This window comes from Grampus griseus, assembly GCF_964374135.1.
Source record: "Grampus griseus genome assembly, chromosome: X".
Taxonomy (NCBI): Eukaryota; Metazoa; Chordata; class Mammalia; order Artiodactyla; family Delphinidae; genus Grampus; species Grampus griseus.
In genome coordinates this window covers 92,540,147-92,558,019 of record NC_138999.1, presented here as the reverse complement: position 1 = coordinate 92,558,019, position 17,873 = coordinate 92,540,147, and positions in this window count along the sequence as shown.

Below are 17,873 nucleotides of genomic sequence, written 5' to 3'. Positions count from 1 at the left end.
CTGTTCTCCATAGTGGGTCTATCAAATTACATTCCCACCAACAGTGCAAGAGCGTTCCCTTTTCTCCACACCCTCTCCAGCATTTATTGTTTCTAGATTTTTTGATGATGGCCATTCTGACTGGTGTGAGGTGATACCTCATTGTAGTTTAGATTTGCGTTTCTCTAATGATTAGTGATGTTGAGCATCCTTTCATGTGTTTGTTGGCAATCTGTACATTTTCTTTGGAGACATGTCTATTTAGGTCTTCTGCCCATTTTTGGATTGGGTTGTTTGTTTTTTGATATTGAGCTGCTTGTAAATTTTGGAGATTAATCCTTTCTCAGTTGCTTCATTTGCAAATATTTTCTCCCAATCTGAGAGTTGTCTTTTCATCTTGTTTATGGTTTCCTTTGCTGTGCAAAAGCTCTTAAATTTCATTAGGTCCCAGTTGTTTATTTTTGTTTTTATTTCCATTTCTCTAGGAGGTGGGTCAAAAAGGATCTTGCTGTGATTTATGTCATAGAGTGTTCTGCCTATGCTTTCCTCTAAGTGTTTTATAGTGTCTGGCCTTACATTGAGGTCTTTAATCCATTTTGAGTTTATATTTGTGTATGGTGTTAGGGAGTGTTCTAATTTCATTCTTTTACATGTAGCTGTCCAGTTTTCCCAGCACCACTTATTGAAGAGGCTGATTGACACTTGTTTTATAGCTTAACATATCTTCTATCCTGAAGTATGTTCCATGTACACTTGAGAAGAATGCATCTTCTCTTGTTATTAGGGGGAACGTTGTTCCGATGTTTGTCATGTCTGCTTGGTTAATAGTGTTTTACAAGTTTTCTATATCCTTGCTGATCTTCTGTCTAGTTATTCTACCCATAATTGATAATGGTGTGTTAAAATCTCCAACTGCTATTGTTGAATTGTCTATCTTCCCCTTCAATCTGTCTGTATATGTTTCAAGTTCTTTGGATTTCTGTTGTTAGGTACACATATATTTGTAATTGTTATATCTTCCTTTTGGATTAATCATTTTTTCCTTATGAAATGTCTTACTTTGTCTCTCTAAATAATGTTTGTCTTCATGTCTATCGTGTCTGTTATTAGTTAGCCACTCCAGCAATCTTTTGGTTACTGTTTGTGTGATATATCTTTCCCCCTACTTTTACGTTCAACATCTATTTATCGTTGATTCTCAAATGAGTCTCTTGGACTTTCCTGGCAGTCCAGTGGTTAAGACTCTGTGCTCCCAGTGCAGGGGGCAAGGGTTCAATCCATGGTTGGGGAAGACCCTGCATGCCGCAAAGTGTGGCCAATAAATAAAATAAAATAAAATAAAATGAGTCTCTTAAAGACAGAATCCAGTTGGATTTTTTTAAATATACATTTTATTTTTGTTTATTTATTTTTGGCTGCATTGGGTCTTTGTTGCTGCAAACGGGCTTTCTCTAGTTGCGTCAAGTGGGGGCTACTCTTTGTTGCGGTGCACAGGCTTCTCATTGCAGAGACTTCTCTTGTTGTGGAGCATGGGCTCTAGACATGCGGGCTTCAGTAATTGTGGCTCATGGGCTCAGTAGTTATGGCTCACAGGCTCTAGAGTGCAGGCTCAGTAGTTGTTGCACATGGGCTTAGTTGCTCCACGGCATATGGGATCTTCCTGGACAAGGGCTCGAACCGGTGTCCCCTGCATTTGCAGGTGGATTCTTAACCACTGTGCCACCAGGGAAGCCCACCAGTTGGATTTTGATTTTTATCCATTCTGCTAATCTCTACTTTTTTCTTTTCTTTTTCTTTTTTTTTTTTTTTTGCAGTACACGGGCCTCTCACTGCCGTGGCATCTCCTGTTGCAGAGCACAGGCTCCGGACGCACAGGCTCAGCAGCCATGGCTCACGGGCCCAGCTGCTCTGCGGCACATGGGATCTTCCCAGACCGGGGCACGAACCTGTGTCTCCTGCATCAGCAGGCGGACTCTCAACCACTGCACCACCAGGGAAGCCCTAATCTCTACCTTTTCATTGGAGAGTTTAATTCATTTATATTTAATATAATAACTGTTAAGATAGGATTTATGCCTACCATGTAGCTATTTTTTCTATGTGTCTCATGCCTTTTTTGCTTTGTTATTTCTCAATTACTGCATTCTTTCGTGTTAAATAGATATTTTCTAGTGTATTATTTTAATTCCTTGTCTTTTTTCCCCACTATATATATTTTTTTTTAGTATATTTGTGGTGACTCTAGGGAGTATAATTAACCTCCTAATCTATATCAAAATAGTTTACATTATAACCAATGGAACGTCAATAATGTAAAAATCTGCTCCTACATTGCTTCATCCACCCCTCTTCTATCCATATTATTGTCACAAACTACATCTTTATATATTGTGTTCATCAACATAGATTTATAATTTTTACTTTATGAAGTTGTCTTTTAAATCAGATATTAAAAAATGTAGTTACATGTAAAGAGTACATTTGTACTGTCTTTTATATTTTCCTTTGTACTTATTTGTGAACATTCTTTATTTCTTCATGTTGATTCAAGTTAATATCTCGTGTCCTTTTATTTCAGCCTGAAAAACTCCATTTAGTATTCTTGGAGAACAGTTCTGCTAGAGATGAACTCTCTCAGTTTTTGTCTCTCTTAATTTTTCCTTTATTTTGAAGGTAGTTTTGCCAGATATAGAATACTTGGTTGACCTTTACAGTTTTTTCTTCCAACACTTTTAGTATGTCATCCCACTGCCTTCTTGCTTCCATGGTTTCTGCTGAGAAATCAGCTGCTAATCTTATTGAGGGGCTCTTGTGTATGCTTACTCATTTCTCTCTTCCTGCTTTCAAAATTCTTTGTCTTTTGACAGTTTGATTATGATGTGTCTCAGTGTGGATATCTTAGTTTGTCCTACTTTGATTTCATTGAGTCTCTTTTATATGTAATGTGTTTCATCAAATTTGGGAGTTTTTCAGTCATATTTCTTCAAATATTCTTTCTGCCTCCTTTTATTTTTTTCCTTTCCTTCTGGGACTCACAGTATATGTATGTTGGTATACTTCATCATATCCCACAGGTCTCTGAGTTTCTGTTCAGTTTTCTTCATTCTTTTTTCTTGCTGTTCCTCAGACTTGATAATTTCAATTGATCTGTCATCATATTCATTGACTCTTCTGTTCTAATATGCTATTGAGCCCCTCTAGTGAAATTTTTATTTCACTTATTGTACTTTTCAACTCCAATATTTCTATTTGATTCAGTTTTATAATTGCTATCTCTTTATACTGTCTATATAAAGAGACACTATTCTCCTAATTTTCTTTAGTTTCTTTAGAAATTGTTTCTTTTACTTCTTTGAACATATTTAAAATAGCTGATTAAAAGTTTATATCTAGTATTGCCAATGTCTGGGCCTACTCATGGACAGTTTCTATTGCTTGGTGTTTTTCCTGTGTTATGGCCATAGGTTTTTTTTCATGTCTCATAATTTTTCATTAAATACTGGAGATATATATATATATATATGTTTTTGGCCACACCACGTGGCATGTGGGATCTTATTTCCCTGACCAGGGATCAAACCCATGCTCCCTCAGTGGAAGCGTGGAGTCTTAACCACTGGACCACCAAGGAAGTCCCAATACTGGATATTTTAAATAATATAATTTGACAATCCTAGAAGTTATGTTGTTCCCTCCCCCTAGGGTTTGTGGTTATTGCTGGTTTTTGTAGTTATTTTTTGTAGTTGTTTGCTTTTCAGTGAATTTTCTGAACTAATTCAGTAAGCTCTATATTCTTTGTCATATGTGGCCAGTGACGTCTATGCTCAAATAGCTTAGAGGACAACTAATGACTAGGTAGAGATTTTCTTAAATGCCTAGAGCTAAAAATCTCACAGTCTTTGCCAAGGGACTCTGCAAGCATGTTGGACACACTTTCAACTCTCAGCCAAACACTTTACAACTCTGCATTAGCTTATGCTTCCTGCTTGCACAGAACCACAAATCAGCCATGGGTGGGTGAAAGTTTATGGCTTTCTCAGGTCTTTCCTATGTGTGTGCACAGCCCTATACATGTGCCTGGTCTTCTAGATTATAAGAAGAAATATGTACTAGCTTTTCAAAGTCCCTACGGACAACTCATTTTTCAGTTTTTCCTTTTAAGCTTTTCAGGTAATCTATGGTTTGCTCCAACTGTTATCCATTACCTTAGGCATCTATCACATTAAAACACTTGCTGAAGTCTTCACAAAGTCAATTTCTCAATACTCCAAAGCAACATACCATTTTGTTTACATTATTTCCTAGAAAACCAATGAAAAGTAAATTTTAGCTCAGTTCAAGTCAAACTATTTCAAAACAATACAATTTTCTAAGCACTTTAAATGTAACTGAGGATCAAGTTAGCAAGCTTTCCCAGAGTCTGGTTGCTAAATCATTTTAGGCTTTAAAAAAAGAATATTTAGAACTAGCAGTAAGTGGGAGAATGCTAGCACAGTAAATGAAAGTGACAATGATGCCTTGCCATATCAAGATTCAAAGGTATTAACCAACTTCAAAGCTATGAAATAGTAAAGGTACAGTATTTGTGATGGAAATAGTCTGAGACACAATTTAGTCCTAGGTTTGCCTGACTCTGGAGACTATTTTCTTTAATTACTAGGTTATATATTTCCTCTTCTCTCTGTATCATGTCAATTATCTCATAAAAATCTGGATTTACTGGATCAAGGCTAAACTCTTCTTCTGAGTTTCAAGCTCCTCTCCAATTTTTCTTCCACCTGCCTAGCCAGATTTACTCTCTGCTAATTCCTAAAGCAATCATCCTATTTAGTCAGATCACAGTATGCATACTGTGATTCAAATCTGTCATATTCATTTCTCATTCTGGGCCTTCACTTACCAGGAGTGCCCAAATCTCAACCATCCTCCAGAAGCCAGATCAAGACCCATCTCATGTACAAAGCTTTTCCTGATGTAGTCCTCTGAAAACTTATAGAATTTATCATCGTAGCACATAATTTTTCCATCTGGTTTATTTTTCAATGATTTAAAAATTGAGGTATAATTTACATACCATAAAATTCACCCTTTTAGAATGTACAATTCAGTGGTTTTTAGTATAATTCACAAAGATATACAACCATATTTTTATTGCCTACTCTTCACCCCATTGGTGAGAGAGGGAGTCTGACCCTAAGATTATGGGGATGGCCAAGCACATGACACCTGACACTGGACAGATGAGATTGACAGCAGTTTACTAATCACATATACTCAATCCCCAGGGGAAGGCACATGTCACACAGGGCCACAGAGGAGTTGTACTTGGGAACAGAATGAATATGCAGGGGCTGTGGGAGGCAGACTTTGTAGTATCAGCAATGTGGAGTGATCCTTGGTTCCCACATGAGAATGTGATTGGTTTGCTTGAATAATTTCACAGAATGGCAGGGAACTGAAACCTTTTACTTAAAGATAAGGAAGAATTTTGCCTGGTCCCTGTGATAAGGAGGGTTATTTAGCCAGGGGACCTTATCCACAGGAGTAGACTGGGGAGGATGGCTTACAGTTAGGCTATTAGATCCACACCTTCCTCCTCACTTTAGATGTCAAGGAAGTACATAATATTGATCTACAAACCATCTCCACTTTCTAGAATATTTTTATCACTCCAAAAGAATCCCCATGCCCATTAGCCCATTCCTCCTTTTGTCAGATGTAGGCAACCATAAATCTACTTTCTATCTGTAGATTTGCCTATTCTGAACATTATATATATATATATATATATATATATATATATATATATGGTTTATTTATTTATTTTGTTTCACCAGGTCTTAGTTGCAGAAGGCAGGCTCCTTAGTTGTGGCTCACCTGCTCCTTAGCTGCAGCACATGTGTTCTTTAGTTGCGACTGGTGGACTCCTTAGTTGTGGCATGCAAACTCTTAGTTGTGGCATACATGTGGGATCTAGTTTCCTGACCAGGTATTGAACAAGGACCCCCTGCATTGGGAGCTCGGAGTCTTAACCACTGCCAGTAGGAAAGTCCCTGAACATTCTTGATTATGGTACTTTTGTGGTAAGTTTTGAAATTGGGACATGTGGGTTCTCCAACTTGTTTTTCTGCTTCAAGGCTTTTTGGGCTATTCTTGGTCCCTTGCATTTCCACATACATTTTAGAATCAGTCTGCCAATTTCTGCAAATAAGCTACCTGGGATTTTGATAGGGTTTGTGTTGAATCTGTAGATTAATTTGAAAGGATATTACCATCTTAACAATATTAAGTCTTCTAATCCATGACCATGGAATGTTTTTCCACTTATGTAGGTCTTCTTTAATTCCTTTCAACAGTATTTTGTAGTTTTCCATGTAAAAGTCCTATAGTTCTTTTAAAAAATTATTCCTAAGTATTTTATTTTATTTTATTTTCTAGCCATGCCACGTGGCATGTGGGATTTTAATTCCCCAACCAGGAATCGAACCCACATTCCCTACGTTGGAAGCATGGAGTCTTAACCACTGGACCGCCAGGGAAGCCCCAGTATTTTATTATTTTCGATGCCAGTGTAAATGTAATTGTTTACTTAATTCATTTTCAGATTGTTTATTGCTAGTGTATAGAAATACAACAAATTTTTGTATGTTGATTTTATTTCCTACAGCTTTGGTAAACTCATTTATTAGCTTTAAGGGGTTTTTTGAGGGTTATTTGGGTTTTTCTATATACAAAATTCTGTAGATTTTGTTCTGTATACAAGATCATGTTATCTGCAATAGTTTTATTTCTTCTTTTCCAATCTGGATGACTCTTATCTCTTTTACTTGTCTACTTGCCCTGGTTAGAACCTCCAGTCAACTGTTGAATAGAAGTGGTAAGAGTGGACCTCCTTGTCTTGTTCCAGATCTTAAGAGGAAAACTTTCTGCCTTTCAACATTAAGTATGTTGGCTGTGGGTTTTTCATAGATGCCCTTTATTAGGGTGAGGAAATTTCCTTCTATTTATAATTTTTTGAATGTTTTTGTCATGAAAGGTATTTAATTTTGTCAAATGCTTTTCCTGTATCTGTTGCGATGATCATGTGGTTTTTGTCCTCTATTTTATTAATATGCTGTTACATTGATTTTCTTTCTTTTCTAACATCTTTATTGGACTATAATTGCTTTACAATGTTGTATTAGTTTCTGCTGTATAACAAAGTGAATCAGCTATATGTATACATTTGTCCCCATATCCCCTCCCTCTTGACCTCCCTCCCACCCTCCCTCTCCCATCCCTCTAGGTGGTCACAAAGCACTGAGGTGATCTCCCTGTGCTATGCAGCTGCTTCCCACTAGCTATCTATTTTACATTTGGTAATGTATATATGTCCATGCCACTCTCTCACTTCATCCCAGCTTACACTTCCCCCTCCCCATGTCCTCAAGTCCATTCTCTACGCCTACATCTTTATTCCTGTCCTGCCCCTATGTTCTTCAGAAACTTTTTTTTTTTTTTTTTTTTTTTTTGCGGTACGCGGACCTCTCACTGTTGCGGCCTCTCCGGTTGTGGAGCACAGGCACCGGACGCACGGGCTCAGCGGCAATGGCTCACAGGCCCAGCCGCTCCACGGCATGTGGAATCTTCCCGGACCGGGGCACGAACCCGTGTCCCCTGCATCGGCAGGCAGACTCTCAACCACTGCACCACCAGGGAAGCCTCAGAACCTTTTTTTTTTAGATTCCATATATATGTGTTAGCATATGGTATTTGTTTTTCTCTTTCTGACTTACTTCACTCTGTATGACAGACTCTAAGTCCATCCACCTCACTACAAATAACTCAATTTCGTTTCTTTTTATGGGTGAGTAATATTCTATTGTATATATGTGCCACATCTTCTTTATCCATTCATCTGTTGATGGACACTTAGGTTGCTTCCATGTCCTGGCTATTGTAAATACTGCTGCAATGAACATTGTGGTACATGACTCTTTACATCAATTGATTTTCATATGTTGAACCAACCTTCCATTCCTCAGATAAATCCCACTCAGTCATGGCGTATGATCCTTTTGATATGTTGCTAGATTTACTTTGCTACTATTTTGTTGAGAACTTTTACATCTATATTCATAAAGAATATCGGTCTGTAGTTTTCTTTTCTTGTGATGTATTTGTCTTATTTAGGTATCAGAGTAATACTGGGCATGGAACTTTGAAGGAGCTCTGCATTAGTTAGGGTGCTCTAGAGAAACAGAACCAATAAGATATGTATATATGTGTATATAGATAGAGATGTAGATTTATTATAAGTAATTGGCTCACACGGTTATGGAGGCAGAGAAATCCCATGATCTGCCATCTGCAATCTGGAGATCCAGGAAAGCCAGTGGTATATTTCAGTCTGAGTCCTAAGGCTTGAGAACCAGGAGAACCAATGGTGTAAATTCCAGTCTGGGTCTGAAGGTCTGAGAACCATAGGTACACAGGGGACAAGAAAAGATTGATGTTCCAGCTCAAGCAATCAGGCAGGAAGAGCCGAATTATTCCTGCCTTCACTTTTTTGTTTATTTAGGCCCTTAATGTATTGGATAATGCCACTCACGCTGGGGAGGGCAAACTGCTTTACTGAGTCCACAGGTTCAAAATGCTAATTTCATCCAGAAATACCCTCACAGACATACCCAGAAATAATGATTAGCCAAATATCTGGACACTTTGCGGTCCAGTCATGTTGAGACATAGAATTAACCATTACAATCTCCAACCTCATTTTGCTCCCTCCAGTGGTTTCCAGGCTGCTGGTTTTCACCATGATTGTGGCCCATTGATTTTCAGAGTTACTGTGGAATCGGGGAGAAGGTGGAGGTGGGAATACGGTAAATTAAAATGCCACAAATCTTGCTATTTTTACTCAGATTCAGCTATTTTCCTTAAACATTCCCTGGATTTGTTGCGAGCTTTTTGTTAATTTCTAGAGTTCTCTGTTAATTCTTAAGAATTTTTGCTAGTTTTCTCATTGCTTTTATGGAGAAGAGGATTTTCGTTGGTCCTTACACCACCATTTTTGCTAACATCCTGCAATATAACATATATATATTGCCTTTGTATCACATGCTACTCATATTTTCCAAACTAAACTGTAGATTGTTTGACTGTATACTTCTATACACCACCTCTACAATGTCTAGCAAAGAAGTTCACTTACCAACGTGACTGGAATTGAGAGTGAGCTCATTGTTTCTTTATGTCTCTATGTTGAACAGGTTGTATTTGTGAAATAAAACCAGCTGTCATATACAAACAGATTCTCTGCTTGGTGGAGTATAACCAAAACTTGAAACACTCCACAGGTGAAAATGGCAAAAAAAATAAAGTCCCAAGCTGCAAAGGCAGAAAGAGCAGTGATGATCTGAATATAATTTTGCAGCTGATTTTCTCCTTTACTGACTTCTTTAAACAAACTTTTTGTTTTGAAATAGTTTTAGACTCACAAGAAGCATCAGAAATTGTGTAGAGAATTTTCATAGTTTACCTACCTTCCCCTAATGTAACTATCTTGTGTTACCATAGTACAATTATCAAAGCCGAAAAACTAGCATTGGTACAATAATATTAACTGAACTATAGACTTTATTCATATTCCTCAACTGAGTTTTAAAAGTCTATAGTGCAGCGAGGAAAAAAATGGAGGATGCAGAGAAAGAAGGACTGCCTGAAGTTGTCTAAGGCCAAAGGCGTTGAGTAAAAGGGAGCAAGTTGAGCCAAAAATTCAGGATAGGCACTGTATAGTGCCTCCTCCTAATTGGCTTCTGGGGAGTGTGCCTTTTTGTTACTGGTCTCTTCGTGGAGGGTGCTTTTGGGGGGGCCTTTTTGTCAATGCGTGAGGCAGGGGAGCTTTTTCTTATTTGCATAAAGATTCCATGTTAACCTTGGCCTTGCCTTTCCCTGTACTCAGAGTAATCTATAAGTTAAATGTTGTAAACAAAAAAATTACCTTTGCCCTTACTACCTATCTGTTCGACTCCCCCCTCCTCCATACCACTCCTGAATGTGGGAATATTTAGACAATACATTTAGATAAAAACACTGCTTAGGAAGAAGGGTGATACTGTTCTTTACTGCATGGAGTATGAAACAAACAAAACAATAAACAGATAGGCAGGATGAGGAAAAAAGGTTGCTTTCCAGCACCTCTCTAGTTGGGTGTTCATAATGAAGCTTCTTAAATTTGTACTAGCATAAATTCAGTGTAAGACCTATTCATACATATGTGAATGTATTTTAAAGTCAAATAGAAACATTGCAAAATTATCTTGTCAGAAGAGTCGACTAAAAGTGCATTGCACTCAAATTCTGTTACTTTGTAATATATTACAAATCATCAACTGCTCTTCTCACAGCATAATTTATGGATGATTTCATGGTAAAATTAAATGGGAGAAGCCAGAGTGTGACAGTGAATGTTTTAAATGTATTTTATAATGCTCAAATCTAGTATTAGGAGACTAAAAATTAATTGTTCTAAAATAAATTCCAGATGGATACAGTTTAAAAGTAGAAGATGAAGCCTTAAAACCACCAAAATAAAAATAAGTGAAGGGACTTCCCTGTTGGTGCAGTGGTTAAGAATCCGCCTGTCAATGCAGTAGACACGTGTTCAAACCCTGGTCTGGGAAGATCCCATATGCCACAGACCAACTAAGCCCATGCACCACAACTACTGAGCCTACGCTCTAGAGCCTGCAAGCTACAACTACTGAGCCTGCACGCCACAACTACTGAAGCCCGCGTGCCTAGAGACCGTGCTCCACAACACGAGAAGCCACCACAGTGAGAAGCCCACGCACCACAAGGAAGAGTAGCCCCCACTGATGCAACTAGAAAAAGCCTGCGAGCAGCAATGAAGACCCAACGCAGCCAAAAATAAATTTTTAAAAAAGTGGATAATCTTTCTACAAATATACTACATAACAATAAAAAATTCCTATTAAAAATATTATGAACAAAATTAAAATGTAAAGAACATTCTTGGGGAAATATTTGTAAAATATATTATAAATAACCAAATTTGACAAATCAATAAGGGAAAGTTAAATATTCTTATAGAAAAATGATCAAAAGAAAAAACAGTCCTCAAAACAAGAACATAAGAGGCTAATAAATGTATGAAAAATTGTTTAACTTCACTAGTATGTCCATAGTGTAAATGCCCAACAATTAGCTTTTTTGATTGTAATATAAGCGCCTGACATTAAGCTTTTGATTTTTGAGGCATCCATTTCAAAGACATCTGTCTTCAATAAACACACTGCCAGTTGCACAAGTAGATACAGAGCCAGGCCACCCTGCCTGTGAAGTTCCCCTTTTAGAAAGCCCTGGGTGACCTAGATAACTGACCCATTACTTTTCCCTTCCTGTGATTTAATTCCTGCTCTTACGTTTTAAATTCACCAATAAAGGGTGAATCAAGGGAAACCTTGGACACTTCACACTTGAACCCAATAAAGGCAGAACCCCAGGTCCACACAATATCTTTTTACATGTGACCTCTCCGTGTGGCCCTCGGACATGCTGTGTACTGTCCAGAATGTGTAAGTAACATATCTCGTTTTCTTAAAGTTCCTGATGGTTGTTGCAGAAGTGGGTCTTGCAATCGTAATAAGAACCACAAGGGCCAGTTGGGGAACTGTCTATGGGGGCAGCTCATAGGCCCAGGTAAGAGCTGCAGGCATTCCTAGCTGATAACATCACTATCAATAGGTGGAAACCAACACAAAACAATGTCGAAGAAGGGTATTTGTCAAAATGACATGATGCTATTTTTCCTTATTAAATTGGAAATGATGAAAAGGCATGATGACTTTCAGGATTTCTTCGAGTGTAGAGAAATGGGTACTCATATATTGTTGGGGGAAGTATACACTAGTATAATCATTTTGATAGGCAAGTTGGCTAAACTTATAAAAATATTTTAAAATGTGTATATCTTAATAATTGCACTTCTAGGAATTTAACCTAAGGAAAAAAGTATGAGATGTAAACAAAGAGAATGTATAATAATGCTCATATCAGTATTATTGATATAGGAAAAGTTAGAAATAGCCAATCCATTATTATTTGATATTTAGAATCAGTAAATTGTATTATATACATGTGATGGGATATTCTGAAACCATTAAAAATCATTGTAGTGGACACTATTATGTGCATACAGATCAGGCTTCAAGACAGAAGGCCTTATTCCTCCAGCAGCTAGCAGAGCTGCTGGCAGATTGTCCTCAGCTGTCAGCCTTTTCTGGGAACTCAGCCCAAGAGAGTGACCTATCCCAAGGTTAACACTCTCTTCCAAGGTGCAGTTTGCATTCAATGACCAGTCGATGCTGGAATATAAAGGTTCAGCCTCCTTGTTCCAACTGAGGACAATTCTGGGAGATTATTCCAGATTCAGAGCTCCCTATGTGGTCTGCTAAGGCCCTGTGACTGCTTTGCAGCCCAACATCTCTCTTTGTCCAATATTGTTTCCTTTCCTTCCTTCAACAGGTGTTGATCTCAAGAGCACTCTCTAATATGCTTTTGCCGAGTTGGAGTCTGATTTCTGGGAAATTCAATCTACAACAGTTGTGTTGAAGAATATTAAAATGGGAAGATATTAAAAATATTTTGCTAAATTAAGAAAGCTGACTGGCCATGGCCAAATAACTAACTGAAAAACCCTTTTTATACAGACCTCTATGAGTGCAAGATAAAAATATACAAACATTTTTTAAATTGCATAACTGAGTTCACAAGAAATCAAGGAAAACTCTCAGACGCCAGAAATGAAGAGGAAATGGAAAATCAGAGTTGTAATCTTGTGAGTGGGAGTTGTGGTTACCCTGGGAAGGGAGGTTTTGTTTTGTTTTGTTTTTTTAGTCCTTTGGGTTTTTTTTAGTTTTAATAATAAATTTTATTCAACCCAATATGTCATTTTAATATGTAGTCTATATAAAACATTATTAATGAGATTAAAATTTTTTTTTGCACATTAAGTCTTTAAAATCAAGCAGGGAAGGGAGTTTCAACTTTTAAGAACCACAGGGACAGGAGATGAGGTCTGGGGCCCAAGGGTCTCATCATACAGGTCCCCTGGAAGGGCTGTACTCTGTATAAAAGTTTGGAGTAGAAAAAAATCTGCATCTTTGGCATAGGGAAACAAGGAAGTTTATCTGACTGACTAAATCAAAGATGGAAGAAAAAATTTCCTCTGAGAATTTAAAGCACAGGTCTGGAACTCATGTGAGCTTTGGGTTTTAATTTATCCTACCTGCATGACCAAGGAAACTGTACACTGAGGCTCTTGGAAGAAACAAAGGTAAAACTGCTTTGAAGGGCTGCTCCCACAACACAGACTGTAAGAATTTTTCGCAGAATGTTTTTAAAGCCCAATTAAAGAAGATATTTCAATTTTAAAAAACCTACAAGATTTAGAGAACAAATGTATGGACACCAAGGGGGGGAAAGTGGGGTGGTGGTGGTGGTGTGATGAATTGGGAGATTGGTATTGACATGTATGCACTAATATGTATAAAATGGATAACTAGTAAGAATCTGCTGTATAAAAAAATAAATAAAATTCTAAAATTCAAAAAAAAAGTGAAAAAACCCCACAAGATTAAATGATCTACCATGAGTGAGAGTCAGTGGACACAATCACCAGCAAGATTAGAATCCTGAGAATCATTGAGCTAGGGGATAATAGATTTGAGAAAATTATCCAATATTAAGGAAAAATAGAGATGAAAAATATGTCTGAGAGGCTGAAAAACATGGAGGATAGAATGAAAGGACCAGGGACTTCCCTGGCAGTCCAGCGGTTGGGACATCACCTTCCAATGCAGGGGGTGTGAGTTCGATCCCGGGTTGGGGAGCTAAGATCCCACACACCTCACGGCCAAAAAACCAAAACATAAAACAGAAGCAACATTGTAACAAATTCAATAAAGACTTTTAAAATGATCTACATCAAAAAAAAAAAAAAAAAGAAAGGTCCAACCTAAATCTAAGAGGAGTTCTAGAAGGAAAATAGCGAGAATGGGAGAAAGGAAATACTTGAGTACATAATGGCAGAGGATTTTCCAGGACCGATGAAAGATTTAAGAACAAGTGCCAAATAAAATAAATAAAATTAAATCTATATGCAGACACATTATAATAAAACTGCAGAACACCCGAAACAAAGAGAAGAATCTTTAAAACTACGAGAGAGAAAAGAGAGATTACCTCCAAAGGAACAACAATGAGATAGACAGCAGACTTTTAAATTATGAAATATAGCCCAGAACACAGGTAAATAATATCTTCAAAGTTATGAAGGAAAATATCTGTCAACCTAGATTTCTAAGCCCAGTTAAATTATTATTCAAGAGTGGGGGCAATAAAAACATTTCTCAGAATGAACTGAGAGAATCAAGAACTCACAGACTGTTGCTGAAAGAAATACTAAAGTATGCACTTCAGAAAGGAAGCACTAATGTGGAAAAAGGAATGGTGAGCAAAGAAGTGGTAGACATGTGGGTAGATCTAAATAGCGTCGGTCATGAGAAAACAATAATGAGGATGATGAATAATTTGGGGGTATGAAAACAAAGTTGGAGAGGTATAGATTAGCTAAAACTTTCTATGTCTTTGAATCATGTTAAGGGGGGTAGAACTATTGAGAAACTTTAGACATTTGAAGTAAAAAAAAGAAGTATATATAACTTCCAAATCAGCAGGAAGAAAAGAGAATTTTGAAAACTGACTAATAGAAAAAAAAGGCAAGAAAGGAGAAAAAAAAACAGAAAAAAGCAGAATAAGACAGAAATCCCATATAAGGTGATATAAATAAATCCAAGTGTATCATTCATCACAATAAATGTAACTGGATGAAAACATGTGAGAATCTTTGTTGCATTTAAAAATCCAAAATTTATCTAAATTCTGTTCATAAAAGTCATATCTAAAACATAAAAGCACAGAAAGTGATGGAAAAAGATATGCCAGGCAAATACTAATCAAAGTGGATGTAGCTATGTTAATGTAAAGTAAAACATACTTTAAAGCAAAAAACATTATTAGGGATAAAGAGTGTCACAGAATATTGATAAAAGGAATAATCCACCAGGAAGACAGAACAATTTTAAGTCTGTCTGCAGCTAAATATATTGCCTTAAAATACATAAAGCAAAAATTGACAGAATTACAAGGAGATAATGAACAAATCTATCATCACTGGTAAATTTTATCGATAATACACCTCTTCATGTTGATACAGAAAGCAGGCCAAAAATTAACAAGAATGTAGAAGATCTGAACAACACAGTTTAAAAAAGAAAAACGAGCTGAAACACAACATTGTAAATAAACTATACTCCAATAAAATTAAAATATTAAAAAAACTTGAGTTGATATATATAGATAGAATTCTGTGCCCAATAATTACAGAATACTCATTCTTTAAAAATACACATGGATCATGCATTTATCACACTTTTTTTTATCACAATGCAATACAATTAGAATTCCCAGAAACAAAAAGATAATAAAAAAGAATATACTTGGAAATTAAAAGAAAGTAGGTTTTAAAGCCAGTTTGTGTGTTATCATCATATTTGGGGGAAAACTGGTATCTGTCTTAGGCATTGAAAGAAAAAGTTGGAAAGAGGCACTAAAAATGGTTAAGAGTGGTTATTTATGGTTTGCTGGGTTACAGGTGATTTTAAATTTTGCTTTATTTTTTTTTCCTGTAGTTAAATCTGTTTTTTCTTTTCTTTTAACATCTTTATTGGAGTATAATTGCTTTACAATGGTGTGTTAGTTTCTGCTGTATAACAAAGTGAATCAGTTATACATATAGATATGTTCTCATATCTCTTCCCTCTTGCGTCTCCCTCCCTCCTACCCTCCCTATCCCACCCCTCTAGGTGGTCACAAAGCACCGAGCTGATCTCCCTGTGCTATGCAGCTGCTTCCCACTAGCTAGCTATTTTACGTTTGGTAGTGTATATATGTCCATGCCACTCTCTCACCTTGTCCCAGCTTACCCTTCCCCCTCCCCATATCCTCAAGTCCATTCTCTAGTGTGTCTGTGTCTTTATTCCTGTCTTGCCCCTAGGTTCTTCATGACCATTTTTTTTCTTAGATTCCATATATATGTGTTAGCATACAGTATTTGTTTTTCTCTTTCTGACTTACTTCACTCTATATAACAGACTCCAGGTCCATCCACCTCACTACAAATAACTCAATTTCGTTTCTTTTTATGGCTGAGTAATATTCCATTGTGTATATGTGCCACATCTTCTTTATCCATTCATCTGTTGATGGACACTTAGGTTGCTTCCATGTCCTGGCTATTGTAAATAGAGCTGCAATGAATATTTTGGTACATGACTCTTTTTGAATTATGGTTTTCTCAGGGTATATGCCCAGTAGTGGGATTGCTGGGTCGTATGGTAGTTCTATTTTTAATTTTTTAAGGAACCTCCATACTGTTCTCCATAGTGGCTGTATCAATTTACATTCCCACCAACAGTGCAAGAGTGTTCCCTTTTCTCCACACCCTCTCCAGCATTTATTGTTTCTAGATTTTTTGATGATGGCCATTCTGACTGGTGTGAGATGATATCTCATTGTAGTTTTGATTTGCATTTCTCTAATGGTTAATGATGTTGAGCATTCTTTCATGTGTTTGTTGGCAATCTGTATATCTTCTTTGGAGAAATGTCTATTTAGGTCTTCTGCCCATTTTTGGATTGGGTTGTTTTTTTTTGATGTTGAGCTGCATGAGCTGCTTGTAAATTTTGGAGATTAGTCCTTTGTCAGTTGCTTCATTTGCAAATATTTTCTCCCATTCTGAGGGTTGTCTTTTCGTCTTGTTTATGGTTTCCTTTGCTGTGCAAAAGTTTTAAGTTTCATTAGGTCCCATTTGTTTCTTTTTGTTTTTATTTCCATTTCTCTAGGAGGTGGGTGCTTTATTTTTAAAGAGCTTTTCTGTATTGTTAAAGTTTCCTACTTGGATCATGTAAGCATGTACTTTTTTTCTAATTAGAAAAAAATCAAATGAATTTTACTTAGGATGAAGTGTAGAATAATAACTTGCCTAGGCTATTGCAATAGCTTCCTAAGTGGTCTCCTCATTTTCATTCTTGCCTCCAAATACATCCTCTTCTACAAAGAACTTAGAATAAAATTCAAGTTCCTAACCTTGGCCTGTAAGGTTCTACGTGATATTGCTCCAGCCTACATTTCCAACCTTACCTCCAGTCACACTTGCCAGATTCATTCTACTTCAACCACACGGGCTTTAATTTCCTTGAACTCTACGCTCCAGATTCTTTCCATCCTGGGTCTTCACATTTGCTACTCCTTGCACTTAGAAGCCCTATCACCCTCCTTCCCTCAACACTCTCTTTGCCTGGCTAAATCCTAGTTATTCTCCATGTTTCAGCTGAGTATGAAATCCTTAGGGGAGCCTTTTCTGACCTCCTTCCCCAGACTAGGTTTGGTTTCTCTGATATTCTCAAAGCACGCATTGTTCTCCTTCATACTAATAATAAACTTGAAAATATGTGTTTATGTGTTTACTTGGTTATTGTTGGTCTCCCTTGCTAAACTACTTGCTCCACGAGGACAAGGACCACATCCGGTTTGCTCATTGCTATATGCCCAGCACATAACATAGTGCCAGGCATGTGGTAAATGCTCAGTGGATATTTGTTGAAAGAATGCATTAATGAGTGCATGAATGAATGACTGAATCTTCACAAACGCAACTTGAGATTATAAAACCAAAAAGGGAGGTAAAGAAGTTCATGAAGGAGAAGGCTAATAATATGCCACAATCGTGGTTTTAACTTCCTTTTGTATTCTCTTTTTCTACATTTGCT